We start from the raw sequence: 14,911 nt of genomic DNA, 5'->3' as shown, positions 1-14,911 counted from the left end.
GTTAAAATTGTAATGTAAATCCTTCATCCGGTAATCCTTTTTGTGAATTTTTTGAGTGTTTTTATTAACGCAAAAGAGAATAAATCTCTTCACATATTTCACAATAACCCCTTAACCGGCCAATTTACCGTAGCAGCGAAGCATATTTACACTAACAGCATCGGAAGCTCGTTCATCATAAATTCACTGGTCAAGTGGCATTTGGAAGTGCACCAACTATTTTAGAAGCGCTTACAATCAAGTTATTGTAATATTCAGAATCCGGTAAATTGGCTTGAAGAAATTTATATGAAACTAAATTTTTAGGGGGAACCCTTAAAACATCACTCCGTACATTTTAATGTCTGTCTGTTTTTAGGGTTCCGTAGCTAAACGTAAACTAAAACTTAGATTTTATCTAAGTTTTAGTTTACGTTTACAGATATACCTAAAACTGAACTTTTTAGGCACAATCCTATAATTTAATTTGGAAATTCAGAAACGAATACCACTACCATAAAACGAATCACTAGGTGAAACGCAAATTCATCCAACTCCAAAACTATTTAGTTAATTTGCTCAAACTTAACTGATAAAGAGATCACATTAGGCACTGAGTGATTTCAAAGTTAACTTTGAAATTAACGCTGACATTTTGAGAAAATTATTTCACGGTATGGGCGTTAGAATAAAGCCAATATGGTGCAATTAAATGTTAGTTAGGCGACCCCCAAAGTTTTGGGACGACCTTATATAGGTTAAACTACTAAGGCGCCGCGCAAACCTAGACACTTTATTACCAACAAGGGACGTAAGCAACAAGGCATGAATATTTTATTTCATATATACTAGCACAATAACTGTAACTAATAGAAACTGTTTTATTATTGTTGAGTTTTTTGTTGCTGATAACGTCCGGTAAAGTAGGACCGCCATGTTTAATATTGTCTCCTTACAGCATTGCTGTATTCTAGTCTGGAATGTTGCTGGTGAAATTACAGGCATTAATTAAACTTTACACCTAGGTTAACTTAGGTTGATGGTTTAGGTTGATCATCAACACAAAGATCATTTAAGTCTCGCTTCCGTGCACTAGGAAGTGTTGCTTTATTATAGAATATAGTTTTCCAATTAACATTCGCAGGGTAAATCAGTGTAGGATTTAAAATGTATTCCTACTAAAATATATAAAACGGTTAGTTTTAAATTTAATGAAGTTAATGACTTTATTTTACTGGAATAACCAAACAAAAAATACTGCCAAAGACAGTTGGATCACCTTATCGTAACAAAATTTCGTTGAAACAACAATGTCAGATGATCACAAAAACGATACAGCTCATGTTGTTAATCGTACACCGAGATATATAATTACCCTGCAGGGCCATTACCTGTAACTGTTACCACAAAAACTGCTGAGACGGGTAAAATCTAGTAAATAATACGTATTCCCATCCTCAAACCTAAAAAATAGGGTTAATTGAGTCATATCCTTTAAAATGTCAACGCAAACCAAGCAAATAACGCAATAATCAAACAATGGAGAACAAAAACATCCTACACGAGCAGATTAAGTCTTACAAAAACACAACTAATAAACGGCAGGAAATTAAAAACTCGATTCAAACCAAAAAAAAAACGCGAAACAAGAAAAAAATAATTACTACTAGAGAAGCAAAGATAAGCGCCCGTATGCACTTTAAAAATAATGGAAACGGAAGCACGGGTGCTTAAGGGTCATACTTGAGTGAAGCTGTGTCGAGAGGAGCGGAATGGGGTAAATTTTCTCGAAGTCAAAATCTGCCTTCCGTTCTTTTGTCTTTGTTGAACTTTTCGGCCAACTCTTTGGCGAACGTTTATTGATGTGATTCCAACACAATTCGTAATACAATTTTAAAAAGTAGGTTAAATGCTCTTTTGAAACGTCAAGTATGTTCTGTTTTTTGTGGCTCTACTGTCAGTTAGGAAGGCAGATCAGTATAGAATTGCAATTAATTTTCAAACACAGGATTTTTTTTGTCTGTCTTTGCACGCTTATCTTTTAAACAACTAATGGGGTTTTCGAGTACAATTTTGTTTTCCATCAGTATTTGACGCGGATGCAATCTTAGGTTTTTGCTTTAAAGTCTCAATAACACTCCGCTCCGCTCATGTAAGTGAACATGTTATTTATGTGATAACACAATGCTGTTTAGAAAAAAAAGGCTAATTTCGATCTGTCGGGACGGAAAATAAACTCTTCCTTTAAGACTCAAGGTATTGGATGTGAAATAGAATTTCCTTCTTTACGGATACATCGAGCGTATCGTACACATTCCAAGAATCGGTGAGATTTTTAAAAACACGAACAAACGGTACGTGGAAAATAAGATGAGAATTTTTATTCAATTGTTTATGTTAGACGTACTCAACTCGGTGCGTATGAAAACGAAATACCTTCTTAACATTTACAAATAGATCACAAAAACTTCAGATCAAAAACTTTGAGAATTCGGTGGTAATACAGTATTTAGATCTTTAGCTTACTATTCTGTTTTATTTTTTGATATTTTTTTTTTATTGCAGTAATTGATTTATTCTAGATATTCATTATTTAGATCTAGAGTTTACCGTTCTGCTTTTTCATTTTATTTTAATTTGTTTTTTTTTATTGAACTATTATTCTAGGGTAGTTTTTGCAATCTGTTCCGACCATAAATGTATAAGTCATGAGATACATACTTAAAGTGCATTTAGTTCATACTCCATCATGGACTATGATTAAACTAAAAGAACAAAGATTCCGACGAATTCAGAACCTCCTCCTTTTTTTAAGTCGTTAAAAAATACTACTTAACAATACTTCATTAGTGGATATGACCTCTGCCTCCGATTCCGGAGGGTGTGGGTTCGAATCCGGTTCGGGGCATGCATCTCCAACTTTTCAATTGTGTGCATTTTAAGAAATTAAATATCACGTGTCTCAATCGGTGAAGGAAAATATCATGAGGAAACCTGCATGCCAGAGAATTATCTTCATTCTCTGCGTGTGTGAAGTCTGCCAATCCGCATTGGGCCAGCGTGGCGGCCTATTGGCCTAACCCCCCTCTCATTCTGAGAGGAGACTCGAGCTCAGCAGTGAGCCGAATATGGGTTGTTGACGACGAATACTCCATTTTCTCAGTGATAAAATAGAAAACGATGAAACCTATCACCGTTTAAAATAAAAATACAGGTACTCGTATATTCACTAACCAACAAGGTCATCAAAACAGTTAAGTTAACAGTCCTCTTAGTAGTTACTAAATATAATTAGATATAGCTAAGTATAAATAAATCTCTTTGACTATAAAACTTAGATCACTAACTCTTTTACGATTCAAGTTTATGCAAGGACGAGTCTATTTATATTGAAATTGACATTGTGACCTCTTTATTTTTTTTTTAATTAACTAACCGGTTTTGTGTTACGTTCTCGGCTGATGTTATGATAAAAATGGTAAATGAAATTGTCTTTAAAATTGTCATATTCGTAATTAAAAATAAAGATGTGATTAAAAGAAATGCTTTGTATAATAGAACTACGGATAATTGACTCCGATTAGAGAAGTTTAAGGTTTCGATTCTTGCCCGCTGAGCTATTGTCTTTTTCACTATTCGTTTTAACCCCTCTCATTCTGAGAGGAGACTCGAGTTCAGCAGTGAGCCGTATATTTGTTGTTAATGATGCTCCTACCATAGGTAATATTTTATTACAACTTAAACTTTATTTCTATGGAATGCCAAATATGTAAAGTCAGTAACAATGAAGTTGCCATGGAAATTTATCGAGGAAGGCTATAGGCTATATATTATCCCCATATTCCTACGGGAACGAAAATCACGCGGGTGAAACCGCGCGGCGTCAGCTAGTTTTGTATAGTGCAACAACCTGAATACTATACAGATTTTGTAACAAATTTTGGCTAGGTTGCAAGGCAAGGAAGAATAGAGAAGAATCAGTCGCTTCGAAAACAAAAAACTATTTAAGGTGTCCAAAAATAGAGGGTGGAGGGATAACTATTCATTTTAAATGCCACTGCCTAGACCATTGAATAAAACAACAATTGTACATAAGCAAAACAATAAAATCATATTATCTCACATATTACAAACGAAACATTAAAGTCAAATAATAGTGGAAATTTACGATTACACATAACGTATGAGATGGGGCGAACTGACAAGACCTTCGTACATTGGGAGCGATGTTACATAGATGTAGACTACCGACATAAACAGACCGGTGTTTACTCAAGAGAATATGAGGTTGCTTGGAAAAATAATTACAGATGTTAAACGCGCGCTCTGTATAAACTTTTTTATCTTATTAAAACTATTACAGTAACAAATTACTATTATGATCCTAACATAAAGTAGATTAACTCTAAATATCTGGTCGACCGAGTTTCACAGTTTAATTTAACCGAAAAGGTTTTTTAATCCGTATTCAAAACATTAAAACATCGTCTTGTAGACTTTGAGGATTCAATGTTTTGTATTCTGCTGGCTATGTTGTTAATATTTTACTGTTTGTTTATTTTTTTTGTGGTATACCTAAATTATTAAAAACAAAGTTATTAATTATTTTTATCAATGCATTACTTGTTTAAATATATTTTGTTGCAAATTAATGATTCTAGATAATATAAATTAGATTAGTAAAATTATTGCCAAATAAGCGAAAGGCTTTGGCCACTTTCAAAACCTATCATCAGACCAGCCAAATTTAAATCCAGACATAACTAAATCCAACGTAGTCTTGACAAAGATACTTATACCTATACAATACAGGGTAAGTGAAACAAAATCTAATAATAGTAAACAAGTGAGTCAACGAAAAACCTCGAGCTTCAAAATACTTTAATTAAAACACAAAATGTCATTCAGCCGCCATTTATTTAGTAGACAATAGCTGGTAGAATTGAAACCATCGATCTATTAAAATGTCTTGGCACGCTAAACTTCGTTGAAACGTTTCGGTGTTGCTCATCAAATATTTTAATTACTTAAATATTCTTGTAAAACAATTCGAAAAGAAATTTCGGACTGAGAAACCTCGTTTTTTTACTGAATTTATTTTCGTTTCTTAATCCCCGGGAGCCGATGACAATGGTTCAGAACTCGTTTTATATTTCGGCAAACGGTTGGACGGGTGACGAAGTGAGGAACTAATATTTACAAACATTTTCACTTAGCTGGATTAAATCGGACGGCAATTGAAGAAAAGAGAATGTTCTGAAACGCTGCCAAATTTATAAGGGCTCCTATTTACATTTACGAGTGTCCTGCTCTAATTTAGTCCACAGACATTCTAAATAACACATTTATTTTTCAAACAATTACTCTGAAGAAGCACAAAATATATTTCTTAAAGCAATTATTTTTTTTATTTTTATTCAAAGCCATTTTATTATAAACCATCTTACGCTAAGTCACAATGCAGTGTAATATTGTCTCCTTGAAACAAAACTGAATTTATTTTGATATTTTGATGAAATTAATGTTAAACGTCTATTTCAAAAGTCTTTGCGTTTTGGATACGTAAAAGTAAACGCTTACCTGAGGTTTAATCCGATGTTAAATGAAGAAGTCGTACGAGAAAATAAATACGTAATGTGTACTTAAAGTAAGGTGGTGTCGTTAGTAATCCAAACATTGATTCATTTGGCCAATGTACCTCCCAATCATAAAACGACATAATATACAGGTACAGTGCCAAAAAAGTGGTCCCACCCACTAAGTTGTTAGCTACAACTGAATTGCCACATAATCCGTTTACGCAAAACGAATTAGACGATCTGTTAATGAGATAAAACACAATAATGCGACTCCACGCAGCTGCGCCACGCATTAATCTTACCGAGAACACCATTCCGAATATGAAAATCGTTGTCTCTTGGCAGTGGGAACGCAGTTTTTAAAAGCCCGACGGACTAAGAAACAAAAGGTGCTACCGGAGAAAGAATGTCTTTTTTAAAAATAAAATACGGCGAGTTCGTCGTTCGCCAACAATCTGTCACAGTGCACAGTGTAGACGTATTAAAATAGCCAGTGTTACCACCACCGGCTAGATCGACTGCCGACTGCCGCAGACAGACAATACAACTGTTGGTAACACGCGAGCGTCTATTTGCAGTGGATGCTTCATTTTATCCTTGCTACATTTCGAAGATTGCGTTTGTTCCTCGGCCAATCTATGAATAACTAGAGATTTGATAGATAGGCTATCGTAGATGTATGTGTGTGTGTGTTACTAACTTTGATGTTATAGCTGGAATGAAGACATTACACGTATAGACAATATGTGAATAAAATGTTCATGTAACTGTAATTACCTTTGATTGAACTAGTCATGGAGTTGTACTAACCAATGCAATATGCAGAACTTTTTTCATTCATAATGAATATATAATTGTTTATAATGTTTGCTTTATCAAATGTACATTTTTGTTATCAAATATGTAATGTACATTTGATACAAATTTTTGTAAAGTATTAAGCTGGTACATCTGACTGGAAATATTTTTAACAAAATCTCTAAGCCGATTTTATTATATTAGAGTGATAGACTCTAAATAATTGAAAAATTCAAAGTCGTATCTTTTTTCAAAAATAGAATAGCAATATACTATTAGAATTTATAAACTAAGTCCGGCAAACTACTTGTACATTGGGCAAGCTCTTATACTAAGGAGATCAGTCGAGTCAGTTCGAATATATATATATTTATATTAATTCTTATCATTTGTTCAATGAAAAAGAACACAGTAATTAAAAAACGGTGTTAATGATGTTACAATCATAATTAATGCAAAAATATTTCGCAATTAAAATAACAATTTCATTTAGGTAACATCAATTAATTGATAAAACTCAACACAAATATTGGCTCTTTAATCCTCGTGCCAAAAAATGTTGATAAAGATAATCCATATTAATATCACATATTAGAGATATAAGCGATATCACTGACATAACAAGATCTCCAAAAATAATAAGTATAGATATAAATATACAACTGACAGTTTATTTAATCCAGAATAGTTCCTCTTGTTAACGCTCACAGAGACTATAAATGGGAAAGATACTTTAGAGAAAAAAAACTTGTTCAAGGTTTCATACATGAACTATTAAGTGAGACGCGTTATAATAACAAACGAATATTATGGATTCCACTATTTCTGGTGCTCAACAAGCGTTAATATTTGGATATCTAAGAGATGGAACTTCAAAACTAGAATTGTAACTACTCATCATAAATAAATAATATCGTAAAAGAAACAATTTCGAAATCAGGCGTTTTATCTAAAATTTCATCGTTTATGTCAACCTACTGTAAAATTAAACTATTCTATGGTTAAAGATGTTAAAACGAAATGTAGAAATAAATGCTAGCTCTGAGCAGATTGTTTATGTATTGAATAAATAAGATTTATCTCGAAACCTCAGCTACAGTCCGATAGAGTATGTGAGTGATTTATTGTAACAGTAATGCATCATACGGGGATTATCTATTAATTTACTGTTAGAAATGATCAGGTGCATATATTCCAGTTACGATTAATTCTCTCACAAAGCCTATACCTACTAGTTACAGTTATCCTCACGGAAGCTTTAATGGGTAGGGGTTGTCGGATTTCGAGAGTGCAATAACATTTTACAACATATTCCGGTCATTGTTTTTTATTTCCTACATTGAAACGTTTAATATTAATATTTCTATCATTTAAACTTATATTATAAAGACGTAAGATTTGATTTAGGACGGTTTTTTCGTTTCATCAATAGATAACTAGATAGAAACATCTAATCAGCAAGTAAACATAGGCTAAATTATATCTTTGTATTCCCACGTAAATGGGAACTACACATGCGAAACCGCGAGGTATCGCTAGTCTTCTATAAAATGTTTATATTTTACAGCAATTTAAATACTTATTGAATTTGATGGCTATGGTTATCTTGAAATTATCGTTACTATCGTCTTTGATGTTTTACCAACTATAATTTAAAGAACTTTATTAAAATTTGCCGTTATCTTGTGTACAGGCACGCATAATTAATTGGTTCATTACAAATTTGAGGTTAATATTAACAATTAACACACATAGACGCTTTGGTTTAAAAGATATTAGATTTTTAATGTGTTTCGCGGGTAATTAGAAAGACAGAGTTACTAGCAAATGTGCATCATGATGTGCTTTAAACATTTAAAATGTTCGCAACTGATGCTAATTTCAACACAACAAGATATTTAGAGCAAGACATTTGTGATAGTAGTAAAACATTTTATGATAGGTACTCGAAGATCTTCATTTCAAAGCATTATCATACAAAGAGCGATGATTTACATAACTCCACTAATGATGACATAAAAAACTTAATGCTTTAAAGAAATGAGTAATCCTTGACACGGATAATTACAAGAATAAAGTCCATGCAATCATAGCGTTTTTTGTATCTAAACAATATAATAAAGAATACGTAAGAAAGACAAGGCTCACGATAAATAAAATAGAAACAAGTCATTTGGGAATTCCGTAAGACGGTGGAAAATTTTGTACGCCATTTGTTAAAGACTAACTTGGCCATTATGTGCAAACTTATTAAGAGACGAATAACAAGTTAGTTGATATTTTTATTAAAAACGTGACGGTGAAATTGTTTATCACACTTTGACAGCTACATAGATTTGAAAAATTCTTTCACCAATGGCAAACTACATTATCAGAGAATAACGTAAGCCGATGTACGTTAAGATTTCTGCAATGGCAACCCCACACCGGAAAGCGCAGTGTTGGTCATCTCCCCACTAGGTGGACCGAGGACATCAAGCTGATCGCAGGAAACCGCTGGATGCTGGCGGCTCGAGACCTTTATGCTTGGAGGTCCATGCAAGAGAACTATGTCCAGCACTGGACGTTCATCGGTTGTTAATGTTAATGATGATGATGAACGTAAGATAAATTTCAGCTCCATTAACCCACATGATAAGGAACTACGCGGGTGGAACCGCAGTGCGTCTGCTAATATTATTTAAAAATAATCTTCTGTCGTACTGCGTACACTTAATCCAAAGAGCCTTGAACTTTTTATAACATATTTACAGCAAGGTTAATTTAACATTCATCAAAAATGTCTCTAATAGAAAACATCTTGATAAAATTCGAGTTACAAAAGTTAGTAATCTTTTAAGAAACTCTGTAACAATTTTAAGTAACTCGCTTATCCCAAATTAAACAGACAGGTAAGCTAAAGCTTCTTATAACTCTTGTCAAAGAGAGATGAGATCTTTTGTGCCGCATTGGAACGTCTTAGACTTCGTCAATCTTAACATTTTATAAAAATAAACTAAAAACATCTCTGAGAATGTAAAGAAAGAAAGGAAATTAATTTGTAGAATACATATCCTACAAAAACTAAATAAATACTACAAAACCATGCACAATAGAAATTATAGTTTACTTGTAGATAACGTGTAACTAACTTGTAGATATATAAATTACAATTAATGCTTAATTAGCATGGAAATTGCAAAATAGTCTTTAAATAAGTTTGAGTACAAAACATTTGTATTGAAGTAACATTCAATTAGGGTGTATAATAAATTCAACTCCTTTGAGAGTTATCGCGAATTGGTAACAATTTGCACAATATGTACTTGCCTTCAATATTATTAGTTTTGTACGTATTCTGTGAAACATTGCTAAGGGCTACACATGGATAAGTTGCCCTAGAAGGTCATAAAGATTTGTTTGAAGCCTTGTTACCAAACCAGCATGAATTTATTGCACAAGATTCTACAATAGTCCATTGACAAGTACCCGCATATCGTTTAGTTTTCCTTGTGTTTGAGCGTGTTTTCGGAATAAGGAAACAATTAAATGTATATTTGTTATCAATATTAGCGTTATAATTAATTGTTTTCATATATTTATTAAACGATAAGTTTGACCTTGACTGCAAACTCAAATGATGTTAAGTAACGTTGCAGTCTAAGATGGTAGTAGGATAACTTAAAAGAGATATTATTAAAGTTTTGTTTAACATATTAAAACGCAAAATAGGTTAAAACGCATTTTATAGCAATACGTGTAGCGAACCTAAGCTTACCACCAGACCATAACGAATAATAGATTTAATGAAAATCAAGATAGCTACGAATAGATTCCAAAACGCATCAGTTATAAAGAAAGCTCATATCAATATCGTTATTCAGTTGCGGTAGTAGCAGCTACTGTTTCTAATAACCAAAATACTATTACAACGTGTAATTGAAAAAGTGAAACTATTTCTACTTCAATTAAACTTTCTATAAATATTAATCCAGGTTTCCCCACAACATGCACGTCAAGGAAGATTCTAGACAGGTCTCAAACGGTGCAAAAACTAGACATGTCAAAGCAGCAATGCTTTCTGGATCAATAATATCACAACATAAAAACTATTTCGGGTCGTTACGAGTCCCCTCTAAGGATGTGAGTTGTTTACGATACCATTTAAGCAGTATATGTTTTTACTAGTACAGTTTCAAGGATTAATGATCAGTCATATACTCTGGTTGATTATGATTTGATCATCATTATGATTATATTGTTATATTAATATTATTCATTTTGATTTATTATCATTATTTATTTTATTTTAGTACAAGTCGTACTTAATAACAGCAGCATTAAAGAGTACAAGTTTTTACTAGTAAACATTTTCAAGGATAATGATATAACTGCTGATTTATTATTGTAATTATTGTTCGTTTATTCTTTTTTATTAGCTTTCATTGAAGTATCAATAATGATTTCAATCATCAATTATTTCAATTTTATTTTATTACAAGCAAGCATGTAAGCAAGCAAGCATTAATATCACTTTAATAAAAATTATAAAATTAAACAGAGATATGATGTGATCTGTAATAAATCGATATATGTATACTAATATTATAAATGCGAAGGTTTTTGTGTCTGTAAGTGTGTAAGTATGTTCGTTCCGCTGCGGCTACTGAAGCTATCTGGCTGAAATTTGGAATGTAAAATAGATTTTTCATCCCGGAATTTTTCCGGGATGAAAAATCCCTTGTTCCCGCGGGATTTAGAGAAGACCGAAGTCGCGGGCGTCCGCTAAAATAATGCAATAATTTTAAACATAAAAATGCTGATTATTTACATGATACATATTTTCAGCTTAACCTAACTTTTGTTGTAGGAACTTTTCAAACACTTTGTAAATGTTTTGCATTTAATTCTAAATTAAATTCTCATTATTGGGCTCTGGGGTGGGCATGTGTTTCCTTTTTTTTTGTAAACTCAGAGGCGACCCACGAACCCAAGGCTGCGAAACAATTTCAATTTAACTTTGTCTAACAAGATGTTTTTACGATTTGGGGTTTAGGACTGTTTGACACGGACGATTAAAATGTTACATTTTACACGCTTTATATTATAGCTTCACTTGTAACTATGTATGTACGAAAATCTTGGAATCCTAATTTGACCCACTTCCCGGTTTTCGGTTAGGATGAAATTTTGCACACGCTCTGAGTTCTGATGACAATACATAACTAGCTAAGAAACGTCATTACAAATCCAATATAGCGGCCTCTCCAATCACTTTAACTATGTAGGAAAGACAAATTTTGGAATCTTAATTTGACCCACTTCCCGGTTTTCTATTAGGATTAAATTTTGCACACGCTCTGAGTTCTAATGACAATACATGACTAGATAAGAAACGTCTCCCTAAGATGAAGGACTGGTTGTTTGAAATTCACCTCCATGATATGGATATCAAATGAAAGGGTTTGGTGTCAGGGGTACGAAAAAAATAGTCACGTGACTTAAATCCAATATTTATAATTTTTAGTGTGTGCTAAAAGCATGTTTTTTAGTTTTTTAAACTATTTAAAGTTACTACTAGTAACTACTACTAGTAACTTACTAGTTACTACTACTAGTAACTACTACTAGTAACTTACTAGTTACTACTACTAGTAACTACTACTAGTAACTTACTAGTTACTACTACTAGTAACTTACTAGTTACTACTACTAGTAACTACTACTAGTAACTTACTAGTTACTACTACTAGTAACTACTACTAGTAACTTACTAGTTACTACTACTAGTAACTACTACTAGTAACTTACTAGTTACTACTACTAGTAACTACTACTAGTAACTTACTAGTTACTACTACTAGTAACTACATAGGTAGATCACAATATAAAAATGATAGTAGCATTATATACACATAAATATATAGAGCCATGATAATCCGGTGAATTTGACCTCTGCCTTTGATTCGGAGGGCGTAGATTCGAATCCGATCCGTAGAATGCACTTTCACAATAAATATCACGTCTCTCAAACGGTGAATGAAAAACTTCGTGAGGAAACCTACATACCTGAGAATTTTCTTAATTCTCTGCGTATGTATGTTTTGACGGCCTCCGTGGCGCAGTGGTATGCACGGTGGATTTATAAGACGGAGGTCCTGGGTTCGATCCCCGGCTGGGCAGATTGAGAGTTTCTTAATTTGTCCAGGTCTGGCTGGTGGGAGGCTTCGGCCGTGGCTAGTTACCACCCTACCGGCAAAGACGTACCGCCACGCGATTTAGCGTTCCGGTACGATGCCGTGTAGAAACCGAAAGGGGTGTGGATTTTCATCCTCCTCCGAACAAGTTAGCCCGCTTCCATCTTAGACTGTATCATCACTTACCATCAGGTGAGATTACAGTCAAGGGCTAACTTGTAAAGAAAAAAAAAAAAAGAAAAAAAAAAAATGTGAAATAGTAAGGTGAATATGGTTTATAAATGATGATGGTGACACAACGTTGTTTGGCGAAACGAGGTGCAAAATTTTATGGGAGTATCAGTATTTTTGAAGGCTATTGTAATTCACGCTTTGTTAAATTCATCAAAGCGGGAATTGTTCGGAAGTTGTTACTGCTGAAAAAAACCGAAGAAAATAGATAAAAAAAACAATCCTATCCAATTTCAATTGAAAGTAATAAAGTTCGAAGAGCCGATGGACGTTGGGGTCTCAAGGTGCAAGAATGGCGACCCCCCACTAGGTGGACCGAGGACATCAAGCGGATTGCAGGGAGCCGCTGGATGCTGGCGGCTCGAGTTGTGGTTGGAGGTCCATGCAAGAGGGATGTCCAGTGGACGTCTATCGGCTGATACGGTAATAAAGTCTAAAATTCTAAAGAACATACCACATCACAATAAAAATTTTAAACAAAAGAAAACACAGATCGCATTTCCACGGCGCGAGTATAACTCCTTGCTAATCTCCATTATAAATTTCAATTGGTATTGAAATTGGGAAGATTAACGGCCAAAACTCGAAGTTGATTTACTCCCGCCACCGTTCAATTAGCTCGGATATTGAATTAATCATTGTTTAATACGCCGGATGAATCAGATGAACAGTTTTCGTAGATAAACATAATTTCATCAATTTGGCTTCAAACGTGAATAACATTGCAATCATCATCATAGTATAATACAATGATATTTTATATTACAGATGTGTTACTTCCCTACAAAATCATCGCAAAGAGTGATCCGAATTTAGCTACTTCAATGAGACATGCACAATTATGGATTTACTTACATTTTTTTTTATTCTTTACAAGTTAGCCCTTGACTACATTGTTACCTGATGGTAAGTGATGATGCAGTCTAAGATGGAAGCGGGCTAACTTGTTAGGAGGAGGATGAAAATCCACACCCCTTTTCGATTTCTACACGACATCGTACTCGGAATATCGGAAGGGTGGTAATTAGCCACGGCCGAAGCCAACCAACCAGATCTGGACCAATCAAGAAAATCTCAATCTGCCCAGCCGGGGATCGAACCCAGGTCCTCCGTTTTGTAAATCCACCACGTATACCACTGCGCCACGGAGGCCGTGGAAAATATGTAATATGCGATTATAAGTAGTTTTTACAGGAATGAAAATATTAAGACAATTATGCACATTCGTCCGCCTCAGATTTGATACGCTAGTGCCTTAGCTCTACTATAAAATGTCGTTGGTATAATAGTTTTATGCCCATTTGCATTCAAATAGGCTTATAACCAATGATAATTTTATACTATAGATCAGTTACCTCCCTACATAATCACCGCAAAAAGTGATCCGAATAATAGGCTACAACACTGAGCAATTACACACAGGACAAGGACAGGACAAGTTTTCAGCTTGCCTCAAATACCTACCCAAAAATTCTTGCCAGCTCTCCTACTATATATGAAGATAGGACTGGAGTACTGTGTTTGTCCGAGCGATGTGATAACTTGTCAACTTAGTGTTGCTACGGAAAACTTCTAGGAAGAAACATAAGTTTTTCATTTCATTTCATTTCAAGCTTAATATTTCGTAGTCGGATACAATACTCGAACCTAGAACCTCATCTATATAATAATATTTTAAAAAGGTAAAGTTTGTACCTTTACAACCTAGGGGGTAATCTCCGGATCTACTAAACCGATTTAAAAAATTCTTTTACAAATAGTGTGTTGTTTGCGACTGGCTATGTTTTATACGGTAACTACGCGAGTGAAACCGCGGGGCGTTTGCTAGTATACTATACGTGAAGCGAAAACTTTCAACAAATACCTAGGTATATAATGAGCTACATTTTATGAAAATAGTGCGTATGGATGAACGTGAAATTTGATACAAAAAGTTTATATCGTGAAAATCAGAAAGCTTTTTACATTATATAGGTACCTACATGTAAATAAAATTAGGTAAGTAGTGTCTGTGATTTTAAAATACATTTGTTTTATCTAGTGGTAGGTACCTTAGGTATTCACAGGATAAAAAATACGATTGGAGAAATTTTTGTCTGTTTGTCCGGGCTAATCTCTAAAACGGTATAATTATTTTTTAATGGGACT

At 33.8% G+C, this 14,911-nt stretch overlaps 1 protein-coding gene across 4 annotated transcripts in view; it reads right to left on the bottom strand.

Annotated features, from left to right (window-relative positions):
• Positions 1 to 14,911, bottom strand: part of LOC112048897 (pseudouridylate synthase RPUSD2) — a 505,733-nt gene that overhangs the window by 211,224 nt on the left and 279,598 nt on the right. The gene's annotated exons all lie outside the window — the stretch shown is intronic.

The sequence above is a fragment of the Bicyclus anynana genome, chromosome 3 (assembly GCF_947172395.1).
Source record: "Bicyclus anynana chromosome 3, ilBicAnyn1.1, whole genome shotgun sequence".
NCBI lineage: Eukaryota > Metazoa > Arthropoda > Insecta > Lepidoptera > Nymphalidae > Bicyclus > Bicyclus anynana.
This window is presented reverse-complemented; position numbering and strand designations above follow the sequence as displayed.